Source organism: Pseudorca crassidens, chromosome 1 (genome assembly GCF_039906515.1).
Source record: "Pseudorca crassidens isolate mPseCra1 chromosome 1, mPseCra1.hap1, whole genome shotgun sequence".
Lineage (NCBI taxonomy): Eukaryota > Metazoa > Chordata > Mammalia > Artiodactyla > Delphinidae > Pseudorca > Pseudorca crassidens.
In genome coordinates this window covers 181,026,158-181,049,929 of record NC_090296.1, presented here as the reverse complement: position 1 = coordinate 181,049,929, position 23,772 = coordinate 181,026,158, and the positions used below count along the sequence as shown (strand labels likewise).

The window sequence follows — 23,772 nt, the reverse complement described above, 5'->3', positions numbered from 1 at the left end:
GAGCTCGTGGTTTCTGGCCCTACCTTTTGTGTGTGTGTGTGCGCGCCTCGGCCTCCATTTGATAAATGAGGGGAAAAGGGTCCTTTCTAATGTGTCCTTCCCATACAGGATCTTCCATATTTCAGTGACATTTAAAGAAATTGCTACCATGATTGTGTACCGATTTGCTCAGCAGTGGCTTGTGGCAATGCTGGATCAATCAGGCAAAAGAGGGCTGATTAGGAAAGGCAGAAGGCTCCCATTTAGGCAAAAAACATCTTGGTAATCAACCATGATGAGAAGCAGCCTCGGAAAGGGTGCATGACAACTTGATAGTGCTTTTGTCAAATGGGATGCAGTTTTAAGTCAGCACAGTGTAGCAGGGGTTCTCTTTAAAAGGAAATCTGCAGACTTGAGAATCATTATTTGATTGTGTACGGTTTTCATCAGTGCTAGTCTGATTAGATTTAATAAACTAAATTTGTGTTGCTTGGCATCCAGGAAAAAAATAAGTGACTTTTTTTTTTAATAAAGAAAATATAGCTTCTCCTTAACCAAGCTAGAACAGCCTTCAGACACGTGATGTTCCCTTAATGGACAACATATCCTTCTCAGGACCCCCATTAAATGCCCTTAGAAGTGCATTCTTCCCCTGCGTCGTGGCCTGTGTTATCGAATCAAGGATGCCCAGATATGCCTAGTAACCCGACACTGCAGGAGTCCAGGACAGATACGGACAAGGAAATAGTAAAGCAATTAAGAAACTGAACCCAGCACATTATCAATTTTGACTTTATGAGAATCATCATAAACTCCAAAGATCTTAAAAACCAAACCAAACACACACACACACACACACACACACACACACACACCAAAAAGCACGGGATCCAGATATAAAGGCTTAAGGAAAAAAAAATAACAAGCAAGCACAGTAATCCTTCAAAACACAAGATGAACACATAAATAACGCTGAAATAATATTTATAATCTATACTTAGAGCCATTCAAGTCAAATGACAGAAGATGGGTGAAAGTATATCTTAATTATATTAAAGCTTCCCTGACATCAGCTAGTCCATGGACCACACTACATACTTTCTGTAGTAAATAAATTCCTCTTTGTAAAAAGGGGTCAATCAGCAATGACTGTTCCATACAGGATTTTTATAAGGCTTGATATACCTCATTTTTTTTCAAAACATACCCACACAGGTAATCAAACTACGCTAACTCAGAACACCAAACACGCAAAGGCAAATAATATGCTAAGTAATTGTTTTTGTTTCCCCCCAGCTACTACATTGACTTTATAATAAATAATATATGTATTATTACATATAAGATTAAAATGTATACACACACACACACACACACACACACACACAATTAAATATAGTAAAAACAAGACACAAGTCTGATTTTTCTAAATGCTTAATTTGGCATTGAAATCAGCCACGTCCACTTTAAACGATTTTGAGAGAGTCTGTCCCACAACTACTTCTCTGGATCCTTTCTTTACCACTATACTCCTAATTCCTGCACTGTTCATTTTAATGCATTATTGTTTCATAATACAATACTACAAATTGCAAATTACATTTGGCTCAAGGAGTGATTATGAAAAATACTATCACTGCTGCCTTTGCTAGAATAACTCTGATAATAATGAGAGATTGATTGAGCTCTAAGCAGCCTGAGTGATGAGAAGGGTCAATTGGAACATTTGTATTAAGCTTCTTTTGTTAAACCCAACACTTTGCCACGTTAGAGGCAAATAATCACACCCTATATCTGGTTACCATGGTTTTCCTTTTCCTAAAGCATCAGAACAATTTAATACGTGGTACTGCCCCAAAGGCAGTTCCTATAAGAAATGTTAATGAGACCTAAGTCAAAAAACACATCTATGTAAAAGGGCACTTGAAAGAAGAAAAAGTAAAAGATAGAATGATACTCTACAAAATACCTTTTTTTTTTCTATTAAGACAAAGTCAGGAGTATTTAGTAACAAAGATAATTCTAATAATTTCTGTTACCATCTGCCTATCTGATGCTCAAACTGGCATCCAGGTTATAAATGCTGAGAAAGTAACGCAAACACACGCACAGCTTAAGGGTATCTTTTTTGACTCAGAAATACTCACCCTCAGTTAAATATGTATTGTGCTTCAAAGTCTATGTTTTGACTATTGATACGAGATACCTAATTACAGGTACAGCTAAAACACCCTCCAATATATTCTTATCCTTATGTTTACAGAGCAAATGAAAGTGGTAAAGACAGATAGATAACGTGGTCATTGGCGTTTGGGGGAGGGGAGGAAGGAAACAACTCCGGGAAACTATGAAAGATTAAAACTTCCCCAAAGATCTCATTATCTGTAAAGTTAAGGTGTCAGTCAGCATTTTTTTCTGTCGATGATAGGAAACAATTTCTGATGATTCACATTTCTGAGAATACTCTCTGCAGAGTAAATTAGGAGTCAGAGCTTTTCATTTTTTATCTTTCAGTTGATTTGCATATTCAGATTTAAAATTAAGGAGCTGACCCTTTCTTTTAAGGCCCAACAGGGCTGTGCAGGCAAATTACCAAGTGCTGGAGGCCACACCTAATTCTTAGACCAAGAAAAACGAGCAATCCCGCCCCAGGTCTGCGGCTCCTCACCTCAGCGCCCACACCCACCGTCTACCTGACTCACATCACCCTCTTAAAGAACAAATCACCTAAGTTCGCAGACTTGGTTAAAATCGGTGTTCTTACAGTGCACCTGGGTCCTGGCAAGTCTAATACATACAGAAGGTGACCGTGTGACACCAAAATCTGGCAATGGCTCTTTTCTTTATTCTTCTGTGCTGGGGCTTCACGCCACCAGGACGCACAGCACTGAGTATTGTTTATGACTCAGAACCCAGCTGGTAACTGCGATCCACAGTCTTGGGATGGGTTCAGGGATCGAATGACAGGGGCTCAGGAGGAAGAGACAGGTTTAGGGTCTCCCCTCCAATCAGCACGCCCCTCCTGGGAAGGGGACATGAAATCTGACAGATGGCCAACCACCACATTTTCCCTTATTTGTCTAAAGAGTTCAACAAGCATTCCAATACAGAACTTGTAGATCTGTGCACTGGCCTGGAATTCCTCTCATCCCAACTCACTTCCACCTCCTAAGAACTGTCACGTCTGCTCTGCCTGTTGTGTGGTCTGAGGCTCCATGACTCTCTGGCAAACACAAGGCGTAAGTGGGGCTCTGTCAGAACACGCATGTTTGTCCAACAAACCCTCCTGGAACCGGAGCCAACACTACTCACAGTCGGTTTAAATCCCCACATCTCCCCAGTTACAGCAGCTGTTACAGGATATCATTATGTTGCTTTTCCTGGGCTGAAGTTCGACCTGTCTGGTCTAAACTAGTATAATCATGGTATATTAGTAAACCTCATTTCACTGAGGGCAATACACACACACACACATATACGTATACACACATATTTCTGGAGAGAAATAAACTATACATCTCTTTTTTAGCAAAGGCACTCAGAATATTTATCTAGGAACTAACACAGGAATAATTAATCTAAGGGGAGAAAAGCCCATGAGGAAAGAACTTAAACAACAGGAGCTGACAGATATGCAGCCCCTTAAAATTTCAAAAAGCTTTTTTAATACACAGTCTTTCATTTCGTTCTTCAAACGAAATGTGAAGCAAGTGGAGATCAGGAAACTGAGGCTGATGGGTTAAATGCCAGAGATGGTAGAGCTGGGCTGGGAAAAGAAGGCTTCAAACTCTAAACCCCAAGTTCTTTCCACTACAGAATACCCTTCTCCCTCTTAGACTGACCTTAACCCCTTCGAATGCCCCCTTAGGTTCTTCATGTTCATTTATATGTTAAAAGTAAAGCAAAATCTTTATTGCACTGAAATCACGTTCAAAATAAACTGTAAGAAAGGTCACCACGTAAGCTTCTTAAACGGCGTAACATCAACTAGACTGTAAAACACTCGAAAGTGGTCGATGTAATTTTAACTCTTAAGCAGGGGTCCTCCACACAGAATGATGGCTGAGACGTATTGCCGATAGATGGACCAGAGACAATCGGACACAAAACACCAAAGCATCCAGGGAAACTTACCTGAAGGTCAACAACTCAATTGCATCTTGGACGGCAGTTGAGCTTGGGCAGGGTTCCTTGACCTTGGCATTGTCAAGGTTTCAGGCCAGATAATCCTATGTGTGTGGGGTGAGGGGGTCCTTGTGCATCGTAGGTTGTTAAGTAGCATCTCTGGCCTCCAGCCACCACATGCCAGCACACCCCCTCCCCATTTGTGACAACCATATAAGTCACCAGACGTGGCCAAAGTCCCCTGTGGGGCAAATTCCTGGGGTTTGAGAACTACTGGGCTAGGGTTTAAGACAAACAACTAAGTTCAGTGTGATAGCCTTATTATTTACAAAGAAGCAGAGGAGTCAAAGGATAGTAGAAGGTGATTGGTCTTAACCAATCATTTATTTCAGGACTACTTCCTCCACACTAGCGAAGGAAAGCTCTTTCTACAGAGAGGGTTAAGGTTGAATGCTGATGATCATCTAAGTCCCAGAAGACAAGATCTAGCTGGAATATTGGGGGAATATATCCATACAAATCAGTGGGTTTAAAAGGCACCAAATTCGTACAATCAACATTAGAACACTGACTGAGAACTTCTACTCCAAAATCAGGAAGACATGGGTTGGACTTCCCTAGTGGCGCAGTGGTTATGAAGCCACCTGCCAATGCAGGGGACATGGGTTCGAGCCCTGCTCCGGGAAGATCCCACATGCCGCGGAGCAACTAAGCCCGTGCGCCACAACTACTGAGCCTGCGCTCTAGAGCCCGCAAGTCACAACTACTGAAGCCCGCGCGTCTAGAGCCCATGCTCCACAACAGAGTAGCCCCCACTCACCGCAACTAGAGGAAGCCTGCGCACGGCAATGAAGACCGAGTGCAGCCAAATAAATAAATAAATAAATTTTTAAAAGAAAAAAAAAGACATGGGTTACCTGATGTGTGGCAATTGGCACTATTAAATAATAATAAAAATACTAACTATAAAAAGTAGTAGTAGCAAAGATTAAATACAATGTTTTTAAACAGGTAATGCACTGCTGGCAGAAATCATTACTCAGTAAATAACAGAAACAATTTTCTAACAAAAATATCTCTATATTCAGCCCCTCCTCCCGTGTTTCCAGCTAGCTCCTCTAGGCTCCCTACATTGGGTAGATCATGACCACTTCAAGTGGTAGATATAAGCAGGTATTCCAGGATTTGTGGTCTACTCCCCGTCTTTTGGGGTAAGCCAAAATGATCTGGCCAGTGGTGGGGCTTGGCTGGCACGGCAGCGTGACGGTGGCCAGCAACGCAGTGCTACGGAGCAGCTGCAATTTCAGAGGCCAGAGGCCACCGGGCTTCAGAAACCGTGAGATGAAGAGGCAGCTCCCAGGGGCAGGCGCTCCAGGGCAGACTCTGTGAGTTGCCTACCCATATCCATTCTCCTCCCCCTCCATCGAAGCGGAGCTCCGATTTGGTCGGGAGAGGAAACACGCCTAGTTGAGATAAAACTGTTTTCCCCAGCTCCTCTGAAAACGGGAACAGAAGATGGTAGTTAAGAGCATAACATTGGTGCTAGATTCCTGGGTTAAAATCCCAGCTTTGCCTCTTACTAGCTATGTGACTCACTACCCTTGGACAACTCACTAAACCTCCTGGATGAAATGCGACCACCCGCACGGATTTATTTTGAGAATTAAATGGACGATACATTCCCGGTGTTGGCACATACCAGCACTCCATACATATTAACTATTTCATTATCATCGTGAGCCTCCGTCTCTGGGTCATCGAGGTGGATGGCGGCACTTCCGGGAAGACCCTTACAAAGGGGGCTCCCTCCACTAGCAGCTGCCTCTTCCCCTTCCTGCTTCTTGCTGCTTAGGATTCCGACAAGATGCTCAGAGTTGTCACCAGGAATGACAGTGAGGACACAAATGCACGTTAAGACACTCGTGTTCACAGCAGCATCCTTCACAACAGCCAAAAGGCAGATGCAAACTAAGTGTCTGTGGATGGATGAGTGGATGAACAACGTGTGGTGGATACATACGATGGAATATGACTCAGCCTTAAAAAGGAAGGAGATACTGACACATGTTACAACATGTTTAAAACTTGAGGACATTATGCTAAGTGAAATTAGCCAGTCGAAAAAAGATAAATACTGCGTGATTCCACTTATGTGAAATACCTTGAGTAGCCAAACTCAGAAAGACAGAAAGTTAGAATGGTGGTTGCTAGGGGCGAGGGATGGAGAACGGGAAGTTACTGTTTAAAGGGGATAGAGTTTCCATCTTACAAGATGAAAGGAGTGCTGGGGAAGGACTGTGGTGATGGTTACATAGCAATGTGAAAATGGTTTAGATGGAGCCAAGACATGGAAGCAACGTAAATGTTCAAGGACGGAAGAATGGATAAAGATGTGGTATACAATATATATGTGTGTGTGTGTGTGTGTGCGTGCGCGCACACACACACACACACACACACACAATGGAATATTACTCAGCCATAAAAAAGAATGAAATACTGACATTTGCAGCAACATGGATGGACCTATAGATCATCATACTAAGTGAAGTAAGTCAGACAAAGACAAATACCATATGAGATAATTTTTATGTGGAATCTAAAAAAATGATACAGTGCTTCCCTGGTGGAGCAGTGGTTAAGAATCCGCCTGCCAATGCAGGGAACATGGGTTCAAGCCCTGGTCCGGGAAGATCTCACATGCCACGGAGCAACTAAGCCCGTGGGCCACAACTACCGAGCCTGCGCTCTAGAGTCTGTGTGCCGCAACTACTGAGCCCGCGTGCCATGACTACTGAAGCCTGCGTGCCTAGAGCCCATGCTCTGCAAGAAGAGAAGCCACCGCAATGAGAAGCCCGTGCACCACAACGAAGGTAGCCCCCGCTCGCCACAACTAGAGAAAGCCCGCACACAGCAACGAAGACCCAACACAGCAAAAAATAAATAAATTAATTAATTAAGAAAAAAAAAGAAAAAACAAAAAAAAAACAAAAAATAAAATAAAAAATGATACAAATGAACTCATTTACAAAACAGAAATAGACTCACAGACACAGAAAACAAAGTTGTGGTTACCAAAGGGGATGAGGAGGGGCAAGACATATTAGGAAGTTGGGATGAACATATACCCACTCCTATATATAAAACAGGTAATCACCAAGGACCTACTGTATAGCACAGGGAACTATGCTCAGTATATTATAATAACCTATAACGGAAAAAATCTGAAAAAGAATATATACATATATATCAGAATCACTTTGCCGTACACTTGAAACTACCACACCATTGTAAATTAACTATACCTCAATGTAAAAAGTTTTTTTTTTTCAAACGGATAAGATGGTAAATGTTATATGTACTTTACCACAATTAAAAAAATAAAGCAATACATATTAAGGATGGCTGAGTAAAAAGGAGGTAGTGACACTGCTTACGCTCTGGCGCCACCATACACGGCTTGGATGGTCAATCTTCAGACCTCTTTTAAATTAGAGAAAAATAAGCCGTGTCTTCCTCTATCCACAGTTATTGTGCTACAACCAAAACCATTTCTCACAGATAAAAGCATGGAGATAAGAAGGCAAGAAGGAGTGTTTCCTTTCAGGTGTTCAGATTCCCAAATAAAGGAAAGGAGACTATATTCTTTGCAACATCTTTGGAAAGGATCCCATCTTCACATCAATACCTCAACTGGTTCAGTCCTACAGTTCCCAGCAACTAACTTTCTCCTCAAGATGTCACCCTCACAGTCAGTGCGCGGTGGCCAAGGGACAGCAGGATGGGGCCAACAGCCTTCCAAGAGGGAGAGAGCGGAACTAAATGAGAACCAAAAAACCCACCAACAGGGGCCTCCTCCATTCAGGACAATACCGCCATTCGGGCTGACAAAGCCTTCTCAGTAGAAAACAAGAAGCAAACCACACTCCCTGAGTCAGAAGTGATTTCATTTCCGCTCATTGTTGTTGATGCTATGTGGGCATTTCTCCAGTGGGGGAGCAGAGACACCTTCACACACTTTTTATTATTCGGCCATTAATGGTGTTTCTCTAATTAGACAGCTGCAGCTCAGCTGCACGTATTCAGGACAGTGGAAGAAACTTCTAGAAGAAAATATCCTGTTCTATTGCTGACCAGAGTATCTGGAAACAGTATGAAAACCCTGCTTTAGTGAATTATATAACTCTCATCTCACAAGAAAAATAATGTTCAAAGGAGTTTTGCCAGACTAGACGGGGGTCTACTCTAAGAGAAAAAGCGTAAAACTTTGACAGTAAAGATAATAAGACCCATATGGATAAAACTATATTTAAATATGGGACCTTTCAAGAAAAGAGTTCCATAGGAAAAATGTTATGTAAGTTTTTTTCTATTTGTTCATTGAAGTTGAGAAGACAGATCTAAAATCTTCGTAATAACCTTCTAAAACTTTGTACTGGTTTCTAACTATGACCAAACAATAGCTAACTAGTTACATTTTCTGCTTTTAAAAAATTACTTAGTTTACAATACCTTATTACTGAAAATATAAAAGAAGTCAAAATTGTGTCACAGCAGGGAATACATATAATTCTACACTTTCCTGGGAAATATATTTCCAGAAAGAAATCTAGTTGCAATGCTTTTGAATGCAGCAATGGCTATAAAGTACAGAAAACACAGAATGATTCATGATAGCAAAAATGCATACAAAAATAATAAAAAGGTTTTTAAAAATGATGTATATAAGCAGAGCACAGCCAGGAACCCTTCAGGAAAGGGCAATAAACCAAAATCACGGCCATGCTCAATACACCAATTGAACAGTATCTAAACCCATTAAGAGCTTGAACATAGCCAAAACTTCATATCCCCTTGGATGGAACATAAAACATGAGCAGTGTTGCCTTGAAAAACAAAGATATCTGCAAATCACAGTTTATTAAAAAAAAAAATTTCTTTTTTTTTTTTTTGAAGCCATGGGAACGGAAGCACTCATGAATCTTGGGAAAATACGTCCTGGGAAAGCAGAGTCTGAAAATGAGGACTCCTGAGTATGTATCATAATGGTTAAAATGTCACAATATTTAAAAAAAAAAATCTTTCACACAAGGTAATTTTAAAGCTGGTTCTTTGATGAAGCAAGCAATTTATCTGACCTCAGGATTTTTCTTGTTTGGAGAGAAAAGTGGAGGAGGGTCCTATTGTCACGTAGCATCTGAGTCACCAGGGTCCACCCGCTCGGGTCACGTGCACAGCAACCCGATAACTGCCAACAGGAGGGAACAGGACAGAGATGGGAGACGATAAATTCTCCCACCTCGAAGGAAAGAGCAAGCCCACAGTCAACAAAACCATTTCATCATTTTATTCATCTTTCTTCCAAGTTATATTTTGGTAATAACTTACTTAAAAAAAATTAATTCCTCGAATCCTAATTTCTACAAACCTTTGTGAAAATTGGCAGTTGGGATTAACATGCCACTTAAAACATCATTTCTATTGCTCAAAAACAGGGAAATCTGGCACAGGTCTCTGTGCTTGTGTAGAGAGTGTTGGGGAAAAAAAAAAAGAGCTTTGCTTCCTGAAACAGGAGTTGATATATAATATCCTTAACTTGGAACAAGAATTAGCGTCAGGAGATTGCCAGTACTGGCATCACAAAGAGACACTAAAGTACAGCACGAAACAACGGTCACCATTCAACACGGGTCCAGGGACACCTCCTGACGTCAGCAGCTCCCATGGAGCCGAGGCCATGAGCACTTGTGACTCCTTGGTGGGAGCACATCCTTCTAACGAGTAAGAAATGCACTCGTAGTCTGTTGTATTTTTAGATTCCACATCTACGTGATATCACACAGTATCTGTCTTTCTCAGTCTGATTTATTTCACTTAGCAAAATAACGCCCTCCGAGTCCATCCACGTTGCTGCGAATGGCAAAATTTCATTCTTTAAAGAAGCAGACTCACAGACATAGAGAACAAACTATTGGTTACCAGTAGGGAGAGGGAAGCGGGGAGAGGCAATTAGGGACAGGGGAGTAAGAGGTATAAACTATTGGGTGTAAGATAGGATACAAGGATATACTGTACTACACAGGGAGTATAGCCAATAGTTTATATTGAGTAAAAACTATAAATGGAGGAGAACCTTTAAAAATTGTGAATCACTATGCTGACATCCTGTAACATATAATACCATACAGTAACTATACTTTAATAATAAAATAATTTTGTAAAAAGAAACGTACTCCTGCCCTGGCTTTGACAACCACACTTTTCTGGTTTTCCTCCTCTCTCTGCAGCGGCCTCTCCTCGATCACCAGCATCTCCTCCTGCCAACTGATCCCCATGCTGAGGCCCCGGGCATCTGAAGGGTCCTCAGAGCTCTGGCCTCTGCCCCTGCACACAATTCCCGGGCAGTCCCTCCACTGATGCTGCCCCGGGCTCAGAGTCACCTTCTCTGTCTTCAGCTCCCAAATCTCCACTTCGCCAGGCCTCCCCCTCCTCTGCCTCTGTCGCCTCCACTTTTACCTGCAGATAAGTAAACCCCAGGTTCAACATGTCGCTCTCCTCCTCCAAGTATACAAATACGATCCTCTTCCGGGGTTTTCCTGTCTGCACGTGACAATCCACCCAGCCGACCAGGCCAGAACGTGGAATTATTTCTTACCGTTCTTTCTCTCGTTTTTTATATCTAACCAAACAATCAAGTCGCCTACCTTCCTCCTGAGAAATGTATATTGTATCTCTGTCCCCTCGGCCACCACCATTTCTGGCCATGATTTTTACAACAGAGACCTAACAGAGTTCCTGTGTTCTCTCTGGTTCAGCCCTTTTACTTTTTACAATTAGAAATTATAATTTTCTAAAAATATGTAAATTTTATCAAGTCATTCTCTCGAAAGGCTTCCCAGCGTCCTCAGGATAAGGTCCTAACTGAGTCAGGAGTCCTTCACGATGAGCCACGCTGCTTCTCAAATGCCTCCAGGCTCCTCCCCACACACCTTTGCAAACCTAGAGGATTTCTACCACCTAAACAGCATCTTTCAAAGAGGGTGTTGCAACCCATTAAAGATGTAAAACTGATTTGGTGGGACTCAACATTTTTCTCGAAAATGGAATTACCGAACAATAATAGTGACTACAACAGCTAGCATTTACATAGCGCATTCTTTGGGCCAGGACGGGTTCTAAAGTGCTTTGTACATATCAGCTCACTTGAGCTTCCAAGCAACCCTGGGGAGCAGCTACCATTATGATCCGCACTTTACCACTGAGAAAAGTAAAGCACAAAGGTGTTCACGCAGTTGCCCTAAACCCAAGGCTGCCGAGGGTACAGCTGGGAGTTGGCCCCGAGCCGTCTAACGTCAGAGTCCAGGCTCTCAAGCTCTATACTCTGATGCCTCTCGGCATTAGAGCCCATCACAAGGAGGAAGGGCAGGGATCAGACTGCACGATGTTTACTGGAGTTGTTGGCGCGTATGTGTTTCTTACTGAGGATCACATCAAAGGAGTCTGAATCCCTCTGATGAAAACTCCTCCTCTCCTCCAAAAGTGCCTTCAGATACATAAGTCACAACATCTGTAGGACCTCGGTTTTGAGGTCATCTTCTGGAGGGAGGCTGAGTCTGCCTCCCGGGCTGGGCCCACCGGCTCTCTGAGCCCCCCTCAACCCCTACAGGCCCCCTCCTGAGGCCCAGGGCCCCCTCGGGCTCCCTTTACACCCGTCACACAATTCCCCCGCACCTGGCATCGAGCCTAGCCTGCCTGGAGCAGGCCTCCAGCAAGTATTCGTGGAATGTGTGGATTAAAGCTTTTACCTCACAGTTACCGAAGAATCACACACGCTCCATAAACAGACTTGAAAAGAATCCACCCCCTCATGGTTGGAAACAATTCTTTCCAGGTGAGGAGTGAAACACTCAGAATTCATTTCACTGCCCAGGTGACTCTTGTGTGAGAGGCGTGGCTGCACAAACCTACCGCACTCGCTTCCGAGTCACCCGACAGCACAGCTGACGGGGTGACAGAGAGGGCACTGGATACGGTGGGAGGAAGAGGCAGTTCCCTTAAGAGGCAGCGGGAAGGAATATAAAAAAAGAATGTCTATCTGTGTATAACCGAGTCACTCCGCTGTACAGCAGAGACCGGCACAGCACTGTAAATCAACTGTCCTTCAATAAACAACAAGAAAGAAGTCATCGGGACCAGAGGCCCACGCCACACCCCCCACCAGGTAAGGGCCTTTCCTGCCCGAAGCACCATCTAGGGAACGCGCTGCCCTTCACAAGACTTCTTTGGCCCCAGATCTCCACTCTCACCCGCCAGTTTGCAAAGAAGCCGTGAAAGTTCATCTTTAATAGAATTACTTATCAAATATGATGGCCCATCAGGAGGTTTACTGCTCATTTATACTTACCTGAATGTGGAGACACATCACACCAAGTTTATTTCAGGGGAATCGCCTGTCCCGGGTGTGCCTAGGACAGCTTGGGTGCGCAGTAAAGTGTTCTACACAAGTGGTTATCAGTGCTTTGCCACTGCCAAGCGGCCGCAGCTAGGCTCCAGAGACACACCAAAGGAAAAGCGCCCTCTTCTTAGAGTACCTGTCTGAAACTGTTCCAGAATCAACCTATACTGAGATAAAGGAGATGCTCTCATTTTTCTCAATTAAAAATGTTTCTGGGGCTTCCCTGGTGGCGCAGTGGTTGACAGTCCGCCTGCCGATGCAGGGGACACGGGTTCGTGCCCCGGTCCGGGAAGATCCCACATGCCGCGGAGCGGCTGGGCCCGTGAGTCATGGCCACTGAGCCTGCGCGTCTGGAGCCTGTGCTCCGCAACGGGAGAGGCCACAACAGTGAGAGGCCCGCGTACCGCAAAAAAAAAAAAAAAAAAAGTTTTTGGCATTATATTTTAAAAGGAGATAAAATTAAAAAGGAAAGAAAAGAAACCTGAAATTCTAGGAATTCAAAAGTACACTTGAGATGCTCTCCTGATGGCTAAAGTCAGTTATAGAAGCAGTAATTAGATAAATTATTTCCCTGCAAGCAGCAGTGGGAATCTGGCAATGCCAGGGATGAGGATCCCAGATGGACACAGTAGTGGAGGAACCGAGGCAGGAGGCACGGAGCCGGGAGAGCCTCCCAGGGGAGGCCCCAGGGCTGAGCACATCCAAGGGCCAGGCAGGTGCTGATGTGGGCGGCAGGGATGGGGCGTGGGTGAGACAGAGGGGGCAGAAGAAACACCGGAGGCTCAGAAGAGGAAGTCGACGCTGAGAGCATACTCCCAGGAAAGGACGAACAGCCTCACAATTATTTTAATAGAAAAAAATAAACGAGACAGCAGTGATGGATCCATCGCGAAGGTGTGTAGAAAGGGAAGGGAAATGAGGTGTGAAAACAGCAAGGAGGTCAGAGCCTTCACAGGACTAGGGGGCCATCCTGAGAGCAGAGCAGGAGGAAAGCCTTTTCGAAATCATTGTCGCTAGCGTTCCAGTTTGAGGGTCAGCTGTGGACAAGGGGATGTGGCAACTGGTAATTCTTAATTAACAGTAAAATTCCTGAGTCCTTAAGAATTATTTTGGAGAGAGAGAGGACCACAGACAGAATAAGCTTCAGAAATCAAATAGGAACAAAAGCCAGGTTCCAAAGGTACTAAGTTCCACGCTTCCCGGCTAGCAGCAGGGGTCTACATGTTCAGAGCACGCAGCAGCAGTGGCCACTTCACGTGACGACCTTCACAGCCGTCGCAGCTCCCACATGGGGTTGGCGCAGCAGAACCCACAGGAAATGGTTGAGGAGGCCAGGTGGCCCAGCAGAAGGGTGGAAACCTGCCCCTAAAGGGGGACAGGCCTTCGAACTCAGTGGCCCCGTCCTCACCCACTGGGTGGCCTCTGTAACTAGTTCACCTCTCCCAACCTGTGGGTTTAGTTTCTTCATCCACAAAATGGGGCTAAAAAGAGCACCTACCTGACAAGGTGATTCTGAGGATTTAAAGGAGCATTGAGAATAGTGCTCTGGGCAGCCTGTCCACCGCCCCCAGGGCTCAGTGACCGCACGCCACCCAAAGGATGCTCTTCTCTTTAGAGTTGTACCGACCAGCCCATCACCCCCAAAATCAGAAAGGAGGGCCAAGAAGTGGTCTCGGATGGACAGCCCTCTAAATTAACTGGAAGAGCTGAGATGGAGAGAGCGTAGGACAGAAAGTGGGGATATTTTCCAGTTAGTTTGTGTCAGTTCAGTTCAAAGTCTCTGTTCCTTTGTGTGGACAGAGAATGTAAAGTTGTTCCTTTAGTTTCTTTGTTTAAGGACTGGAATTGTAACATAAACCAAAAGATCGTGAGAAACAGAGATGCTGTTTTCAATACAGGTGAAAGATAAGTTATAAACATTACAGACATTGTGGAAGGAGAAACGAAGGAGGTGAGATGTCCTCATCTTGGTCAAGCCACACCTTACACTGGTCAGGACCATTCCAGGCCCCGTGGGGCTGGGAGGGAAAAGCTCCAGAGCGCCACCTAGGGGTGGGGCAGTCTGTAAACTAAACCTGGTGGGAGTGGCCCCCAGAAGGGGGAGGTCAGCCACCAGGTAATTCTCTCTGAGGCTCAGAGAATTGTGGAGAGTAAAACCAAGGTTCTGACTTCTTTTAGGGACAGGATCTTACGCCATCACCCAGAGCCTGACATTTGAGGCTTAGGAAGACATCCATAGGGCAATGTTAACACTTACTCCTTGTTTGAACCTATGAGCCCTCAACCATACTGCCCCCAGACCAAAGGGTGGGACCTGCCCGACAGGACGACTTAACTTGGAAACTGTATCATCTTTTTTGCAAGTCTGATGGAATAGAAAATCCTTAAATCATTTATGACTACTAAGAGCAGAGAAAACAGTCACTTCCACAACAAACCAAAGAACATGATGTGCTCTAGGAGCATGAAAAGACTTGCTCCCTGGGGACCATCCCCTCAGCCACAGGCCAACTAGGGAGGTGATTTCATCTCCCAAAGGCGGAAACAAGCAGCCCTGCCCTGGTTCGGTCACTACTCATAACATGCAAAACCACTCCAGGTAAAATTCCTCACGTGCACTGCCACCACCTACTCTAGCAGTTTTATGGATTTTCTTTATCTGTTCACACAACAAACACATTATCTTAGTCTGGGTTTCATCAGAAGCCAATCCTGAGACAAGGGTTCAGGGCCGTGGTCTGACGGAAGCTGAAGAAACTCTGGTCGGGAAGTGGCGATGGGACCCAGGGAAGGAAAGGCAGACCGGCAGGACGGTTCCCAAGCCTGTTTCCACTGCGGGCAGGGAGGGTGATGCCGTGGGCAAACTCTGGGAGCTGGAGGAGGGACAGCCTCTCCACCAGTAACATGCACAGGGCTCCCCAGGGCTGATAAGCATAGATTCTGATGTCAGTAGATGTGGGGTGGGGCCTGCGATGCTGCATTTCTGCCAGGCTCCCAGGGCCTGCCATGCACTCTCAGGGCTAAGGGCACAGACTTCCACCTCAGCGTTCTAACCCTAAGGCCGTGAGGCCTGGAACGCGTTCACACGGGCTTCCTCGGGTCATCGCTGACGCTGCTCTGAGCAGGCCTTGTTGCAGGCACTGCCGGCAGTTCTGCACTGCGGAGCTGGGGGATCCGGGCTAGCAGGCATCTGGTACATTCCCTGGGCACTGACGATGCACCAGGCAGTCTGCACAGGATGCAGCAGGGAAAAACGGGTTAACAGTCCCTGACACTGTCGACATTTTATTAAACCAGGTAAGTGGGATGGATCATATGTTAGGGGGCGGTGAGTGCAAAGGAGAAAAAGAATGCCAAGAAGTGGGGCAGGAAGTGTCCCGTGGGAGAGAGAACAGTTTGCGGTGCTGGACAAGCCTCCTGAAAGCTGACACTTGAGTGAAGATGTTAAATGTCCAAGAGGGAACCCGTCCGTGACCGTCTGAGAAAAGATTATTTTGGTAGAGGGATGGGTGAGGTCCAAGGCTGGAGAGGGCCTGGCAGTTCAGGGAAGAGAGGCCGGGGTAGTCGGGGTGAAGTCAGCAGAGCAAAGAGGAGAAAAAGTGAGGTCCGAGGGACTGGGGGGAGGGGTGGATCCTGTAGCATCCAATGGGAGACTCAGGATTTCCTCTTTCACTCTGAGAGACCTGGAAGCCAACTGGGGGTTGAGAGGAGGGATGTGCCGTGACTCTAGCTTCGAAGTTCAGAATATAGAGAAGAGAAGCAAGCGCAGGAGCAGGGAGTGTAGCTGGGAGACTACTGCCCCAATCCAGGAGGGGACGGGGATGCCGCAAAGCATGAGGATTACAGAGGTGTGTCAAGAACAGATCAAACGGGCCTTTGCTTTTGTACGTAACGGATTAAACGCGGGGTATAAGGAAAAATAGGAATCAAGGACTACTGCCAGCTTTTGGATCCAACCAACTGAAAGAACAGAGCTGCCATTACGTGAGAGAGGAAGACGGAGAGGAACAATCCGGAGAAATGCCTGAGCCGTTCACGTTAGGTTTCAGGCGCCTGGGAAGAGGTAGCCTCAGCTGATCTAGAGTTCAAAGAAGCTGCCCGAGCGGGGGATGTGAATTTGGGAGTCATGCGCCAGCAGACTGTCTTTAGAGCCCCAAGGCTCTGTTTCCTAAGAATGCAAACGTTCTGTGTTGCAGAATAGAGGAAAACAGACGGAGACTGAGGCCCGAGCTTGGAGCACTCCAATATCTGGAGGACGGGGCAGGTCCAGAAGTGGCAAAGGAGACAGTGACGGGGTGGGCAGGGAGAAAGGCGACCCCGGCAGGGTGATCTCGGAGAGGAACAGGAATCCACACACCGAAGGGTCCCGCGGACCGAGGAGAGGGTGCGAATACAGCAGGAAGACGCAGCAGGAGAGGCCACTGGTGGCCGGATGAAAACAGGCTTTAGGGAGCCAAGGGGGACGAAGGCTTCATTGAAGGGAGTTTAAGAGAGAACAGGAAAATGGAGGCAGCAGATAGAGATTGATCCCAGGGCTTGCTAAAGGAGAAAGGAGGAAATGGGAAAATGAGGGAGTACTTGGAAGGGGAGGTAGGGTAAGACAGACTTTTCTCTAAGGTGGAGGGTAGGACAGAGTAGATGATCCAGGACGGAAGGGCCAGCATCAGGGTGCAGGAGAGAGAAGAAAGAATTGCTGCAGCGACGCCCTGGCCTAAGTAAGAAAGGATCAGACAGCTCTGGGGGACTGGCCTGAGCTTAAGGCATGGGTGGCTCATCCGTCCTAGAAAGAAAAAAAAATGTAAGCAGAAAGGTTAACAGGAGACCATAGGTTATTTCACTATGATAGGAAATCTAACCCAGTTTTACTCTCTTGTTTCTAAACTGGCCATTATTAAACATAGGTCAGAAGAAACCCATCCAACACTCACTTATGTAAGAGGTCACGACCCCAGGGAATTCTTTAAAAGACGGCTGGAAAGGATCAAACAGTTACTTTTATATAATACTTTGTGGCTTGACAAAAATCCATTTAGGAATAACATGTACTTGATCCACGATATTTAATGTAAAAGATATAGAGAGTCTCTAATGGTAACAAAAAACATTCAGAAAGAATATTTCCAGTCTATGCTGTGGTAAATGTCATTAGCCAAGCCTGTCTTCTAGTGCAGTTTTCAACAGTGTGGTATTTATTTACACTGCTAGTAGGAGTGAACAGTCACCAGCCTTCAATTTTCACATCAACTGCAGAAAAAAGATGCCATCTTCTACACAGTCTGGTATTGAAATTGACTTAGCATCTCAGAACTGTCAAAAATTTCTTTTACGTAAAGGCTTGCTTTACAGAGACTATAAAGTAGGTGTCATCCTTGACACTTGCATTCTGTATTCAGGCCGCGGGTCTCTGGAAAAGCAGCGTTAAAGAACATCAGAAAAGGTCTTAGAAAGGCCCGGCTGTCACGCTGGGCGCCCCTCGGCTCCCTCTGCAGTCAGTTTCCACGCCGGAGATGTCAGAGGCTCTCTGCTTCAGCTAGAAGAGTCCTCGCCAAGGATGCCATCAGCCGCCCCAGGGTTCATCTTTGCTAAGAGGTCAGTCTGGCACTTACTTGCCTCTGTTCAAAACGGGAACCTGTTTCCTTTCAAATTAAAAGAAGCATATACTAAGTAACGGATTTACAGACTCAGAACTTATTCCAAGGAAACCTCCCAGTAGGTGTACTTATATAAAGGACCGGTTCTCTGTCCAGGTGACAAACAAGATAATAATAATATGCAAAACCGTCCTCTTCCAGCTCCTTCTTTCCCGTGACAAAGTACTGCTCTTGTGTTTCATTAAGCAGGCCTAATTTTTCTCCACATTTATTTTAACTGCGTCCCCTGAATCACCAGCAGGCTGCACTGGATGTCATTCAATTCTGCCAACAAGAAACCGGTCACATTAATCCACAGGGCAGTTGGGCCCGAGGCAAAAACCCACACGTCCTGCTATTTCTGATGTGAGCAAATTGACACTGTTCTGTGTGCTTCCTTCCGGCAGCATGGGGGGGTTTGCTCAGCCGGGGAGGGGGCGAGGGTTGGGCTGCCAACTGCTACCAGGTCAGAGCGGAGGTGAATTCTTCTCACAGGCTCCCATCCCAGTACCGTACGTAATACCGCTTATGACATGGCTTTCCTCTTCATCATCACATTTCTCTTTGAGAGGGATGCAATTCTACCATTCTCAGGAGATAGAGCTAACTCTACAGTTTCTCTGAAATCCCAGGGGGCCATGAAGCATGAGGGGTTTGTGGATGAAGGCTTTGCTCTAAAGGAAGGACGGTCTGAGATCCACCTGCACGAGCTTTCACACCTGTGATGACAACACCTGGCAGCTCTTGCCAGGAACGTTTTTATAAAAGAGTGTGCACTCTCACTCCCTGGGGTCCCAGCAACCTCAGGATCATTATTTGCCAACGTCTCTCTACTTTTTCACCCTGGAAGAACCTGCTGGTTCAGCCATCCCTGAGCAAAGATATCTATTTTCTCAGCCCCCCACCCCATTTTTTTGTCTAAACTGTGTAAGCCATCAAGGGAAGAACCTTTGCCAAAAAGTCCTTTTCACACTGGCCCATTGGTCCATGGATGGATGGGTGAGTATCCCAACCCACACACCTCATCGCCCGCAGACTGTTCCCCCACCTGCCTGTGTCCCCAGCTGCCATGTCGCACGACAAAACCAACCCGGTACATCGCGCACTCTCAAAGCACCCATCCTCACTCCCGACGGGTGTGGGCGGGTGAGTTCTGAATACACCAGCAGTGAGAACTCTGGTTTTCCACTATGAAAACGGGCCAAGAAAAGAGAGGAAAAAACACTTCTCTGCCTTGTCAAGCAGTAAACCCCCAAGCTTGACATCAAGAAAAGAAAGTCCCAAAGCGATTATCGTGGGTGTTACGAAACCATCAAAACTGCTGATGTCGTAAACAAAATCTGTCAACAGCCACTAAGAATTCATTAAAAGTAAATTTATTGTTTGTTTTAAAAAAAAAACAAAAACAAAAAACAGAACTGTGCAATATGTGCTTCTCAAGACATTTGGACTCTCGTTTGTTGCTCATCTCTTCTCGGGCTTCAGTTTGGCCAGGCTAAACGAGAAACACGGTACAGACACACGGTTAGTGAGCACAGGTAAGGGAGGCAACCGAGACGCGTGTTTGTTATTCTCTCAAAAGCCTACAAGGTGCGAGCCAAACTATGACATCGAGTTTTAAAATCTGATCGTGTTCGCTGCGTTCTGAAGACGATTATATTCTAAAAAGGGAAAGACAGCCGTATATCTGACTTCAACCAAACAAGCTTTCAAACTAAATTATCCTTTTCCTCGTACAGAACTGAATAAAACCATGCTGTAGGGACCCAGGGAATCATTTTCAATGTAACTGGAGGATTCAGTTTTAATGGTAACAGTGCAACATGGCTTTTGCTTTAGTGGTCCAGGGGGCGGCAGGCCCTCGGCCATCATGTGTCACAGCACCACACAAAGCACCTGAGGCGTGAGTGGGGTCACGTCCAGGAACCTTCCGTTTCAGAGGGCAGGCAATTCCATGACATTCAAAAGAAAACGATTCTAATTTTTCAGGCAAAGTAACATCGAATTACACTTATTCAAGGGCTGATAAAAGGGGAATACATAATTTTAAATGCTTACTGTCTGAGAATATTGTCCTAAATAAGGGAGTTTATTATCTTATTGATTATTTCATTTTGGAGATGGAAACTCACACACAAACACGCTGCTTAACAATGCTATTGCCTTCCTTTAAAAACGGATGCATTTCAAACATTAAACAACAGATCTCTCTCCTTCTACGGCACGGACTCAGTTCCCTCTTTGGTGACAATTTCATACAATTGCAGAATTCTCAGAAATATTTTATAGTATTAAATTTGAATAGCCATGCATCCGAGAATCAGACATACACAAAGGCTCCACATTTCAGACCCTCACGCTGCCCTGCACTTTTCACACAGAACGATCACATCAACAAAGTCAAGTTTACCTTTTTAGTAGAGAAACTCAGCCTTCTCAGATCCAAAGCCATTTTAAATCAAGGCAATGGGAGCGCCTTAGGGGCAAAAGAAGATGTAGTACGTACAAGGAGAAATTCATACAAACACGGGACACTTTACATTTGTCATTTGATTCCTTGTAGATTTAAATTTGTGATTTAAAAACTTGCATTAAGGCAGCTTTTGCACTTCATATACTCCATAATTTATAAACAGAGGAGTGACTCGTGTGACTCCCAACATTCTTTCCTAGAGCTGTTTATCAATAATTAAACTTTTTGTGACTACCATTCAATGCACGAAGTAGAAAACCATGTCGTCTGTATAGAACGACGAATAAAAATACCGACTCAGGGTGCCGTGGTTTCCTCTGGTACAGTTTTTGAGATATGGTACATCTATGTGGCCCTCATCAAATGTAAACAAAATCACAGACAACTTACAGGCGTGGGAATAGAGTGTGTGTGTTTTGGGGTCAAGGGGAGAGAGACGGTGGGCAGCAGAGCCTGCGAGCCTGTTTTTTGAAGGAAACCGTATTATTATTCCCTCAAAAGACTAAAGGGGAAAAGCTCACATGCCTCAAAAGCTAGACTCCCAACATCTAATGCCCCTTACCCTTACCTTCTTCTTTCTGTTATAACTGAACCAGAAAACAGAAACAAATCATAGCAACACCCCCCAACACACACACACACACACACACACACACACACATACACACACACACACCCCTGCTTTGTACTTCGGGCCTACGTTGGGCAGCTATACTTGAATCTTCTTACAAAGTGCTCTAAGAAATTATATGCACATACACGTTTTGATTAAGGTATTTTAAAGCAACACTGCTAAGGGAATCACATCCTATTCTCCTCAAAAGAACAAAGAGGAAGGAAGAGACTAATTTTTAAATCTTACCATATTCCCCTCTGTTAATTTAAAAAAAAAAAAAGGGAACATAAAAGAATCAACCTGCAAGTCTATTAGTCTCAAATAATTAGATCCAGTAGGTATGGAAGGTGGTAAAAAAGGTTTTGAAAAGTCTAACAATGCTTTAAGAGTCTTCTCAAATACTAAGGACATTTCATAATGCTGTGAAGGAGTTAGAGGCAATGGACAACCAAACAAAAAGCTTCTGTTAGTCTAATAAAGGATTCTCGACTTCTTTTCAAGGAGGAATACTCGCAAGCTTCAACCATTTCCCAAAGGGAAACCAGAGAGAAGATGGCCACATTCAAGGCAAGTAGACAAGATACTGCAACCTGTTAGGATATCTCTGCATTCTCCATGTGGTGGTATGTGGCTCTCCTGGAAGAAAAAGCCCCGTTTTGTGGAATTCATACACTTCCTGGGGTATAAGTACCCCCAACACGGCTGATTTTAAGCTACCAGCGTGTGGTATCAGCGCCGTGCCAATACAGTGAGCGCAAATAACCTCAAAAGCAGAGATCATAATGAAATGTAATAAAATAATTAGGAAGTGATGAGTTTTTAATTACCTTTGATTTTTATAGAACTTATCTAATTTTTAACAATGGCTGTGTTTAACAATCAACTGGCAAAATTTCTAAAAACTGAACAATTGACCCTCATGAGCCAACACGGGCTGACTCCAGCAAATTGGTCCCAGAAAAGTGTGGACACCCATGATTTTCTCAGTAGCCATTCCTAAACACTGGGAGACTGCGAGCTCAGTTTTTAGAAAATACCTTCAGCCCCTGCACTTAAACACAGAAGTTGATTTTTAAGAATACTCAGGCCTTTGAAGTTACAAATGGGTCAACTTCTTTATCACAAAGCTGGCTTTCACTACGTGTTAGAGGTATAATCTGTAGAATTTGATCTAGAGAAAACATCGTACAGTGTTTTACAGAACTTTTAGTAAAATCGGGCCTGGGTTGGGTTGCATTCAGGGTCCCTTTGAAACAATATATATTTCCCCATGGTCCCCACACTCACCACTCCTCTGGCCCCAAAAAGAAAACTCTAACATAAAGCCTCTCTTACTCTGGAGTCCCAAGCTACAGAAAAAATAATGTATAATTAAAATAATGTATAATTTCTAAAATAATTATAAACAACCTAGAAGTTTGCTTACTTTTTTATTCAATAAGAACAGAGCACTGAACCCATCAGATAAATGTTGGCCGATGAAGGAAACCTACAAGCCATTAGCCTTCAGGAAGACTTCACTGGCGGGGGGGGGGGGGGCACCTGGAAGTGAGACTGGGCTCCAGGCGGGATGTGTATATCCTAGGGGAGGTTTCCTCTGACTTCATATTCTCTGATTTAAAGAAAACAGGGGTGCAAATTCCCTCAATGTTAATTGATAGACCACAGCTTTATTTCTGTGCATTATGTAGGTGCCTGATTACCAGCTGTCAGTTTGCATATATAGAGTGAGAAGCCCTCTGCCTAACACAGAAACTGAAATAAAGTGGCAGTTAGCTCAATTCCATCCGTAAGTGTTCCTGGACACGGAATATAATGATGAAAGATGATCTGACTGCAAATGCATTCAGGAGGAGCGGTATATAAACAAGAAAAACTCTGGTGTGAAAGGATGCAAATCCCAGTGTTCTGAAGCACTGAATACGGAAATGCGACCGTATTTAAGTTAAAGCTGATACTGCCAATGGGCCGGGCTCTGTGCGATCTGTGTCTGTAGTTTACTTATTCCATGCACTTGACTTAGCCAGACATCCACAGGACACATCTGGTATGTGTGTAGCCTGCAGGCTGGGCCTGAGTCCTCGCTTCACGGCCTTGACTTATCTATAACTCCCTGAGTTATTGAGGTCAACCTCAGGACCATAAATCAGGAAATTCTATGAAAATAAAAACTCCTGTTCACATTTTGCAATTAATAAAAAGCTAAAAGGAAGGGATTCATAATGCAGGATAACTACTTTTTGAAGAGTCAAGGGGCTATGCCATCTGTTTTCAATTTTAAACCATCATCTTGATATGTTTAGGGGTTTAATTTATGGAACAATCAAGCAATCTTTATATTTAACATTAAATACCTGAATATTATAAATCACCTCCAATGAACGTTTATGGGAGAGTTTCAGAGCAACTTCTGAACGACTTGTCACTTTTATTGTGCAGCCACGATTTGTAAAAAAATGATATGCTAAGTAATCCTAGAGTATAATTTAGGGGC

At 44.5% G+C, this 23,772-nt stretch overlaps 1 protein-coding gene and 1 long non-coding RNA gene across 24 annotated transcripts in view; one reads left to right on the top strand and one right to left on the bottom strand.

Moving 5' to 3' along the window:
* PARD3 (par-3 family cell polarity regulator) overlaps window positions 1-23,772 on the bottom strand; it is a 727,131-nt gene that overhangs the window by 276,245 nt on the left and 427,114 nt on the right. The window lies entirely within an intron of this gene.
* LOC137204662 (uncharacterized) lies at window positions 15,531-23,242 on the top strand. Its single transcript, XR_010933781.1, has 4 exons — window positions 15,531-15,856; window positions 17,953-18,148; window positions 21,780-21,901; window positions 22,970-23,242. It is a non-coding gene; the product is annotated as an uncharacterized lncRNA (long non-coding RNA).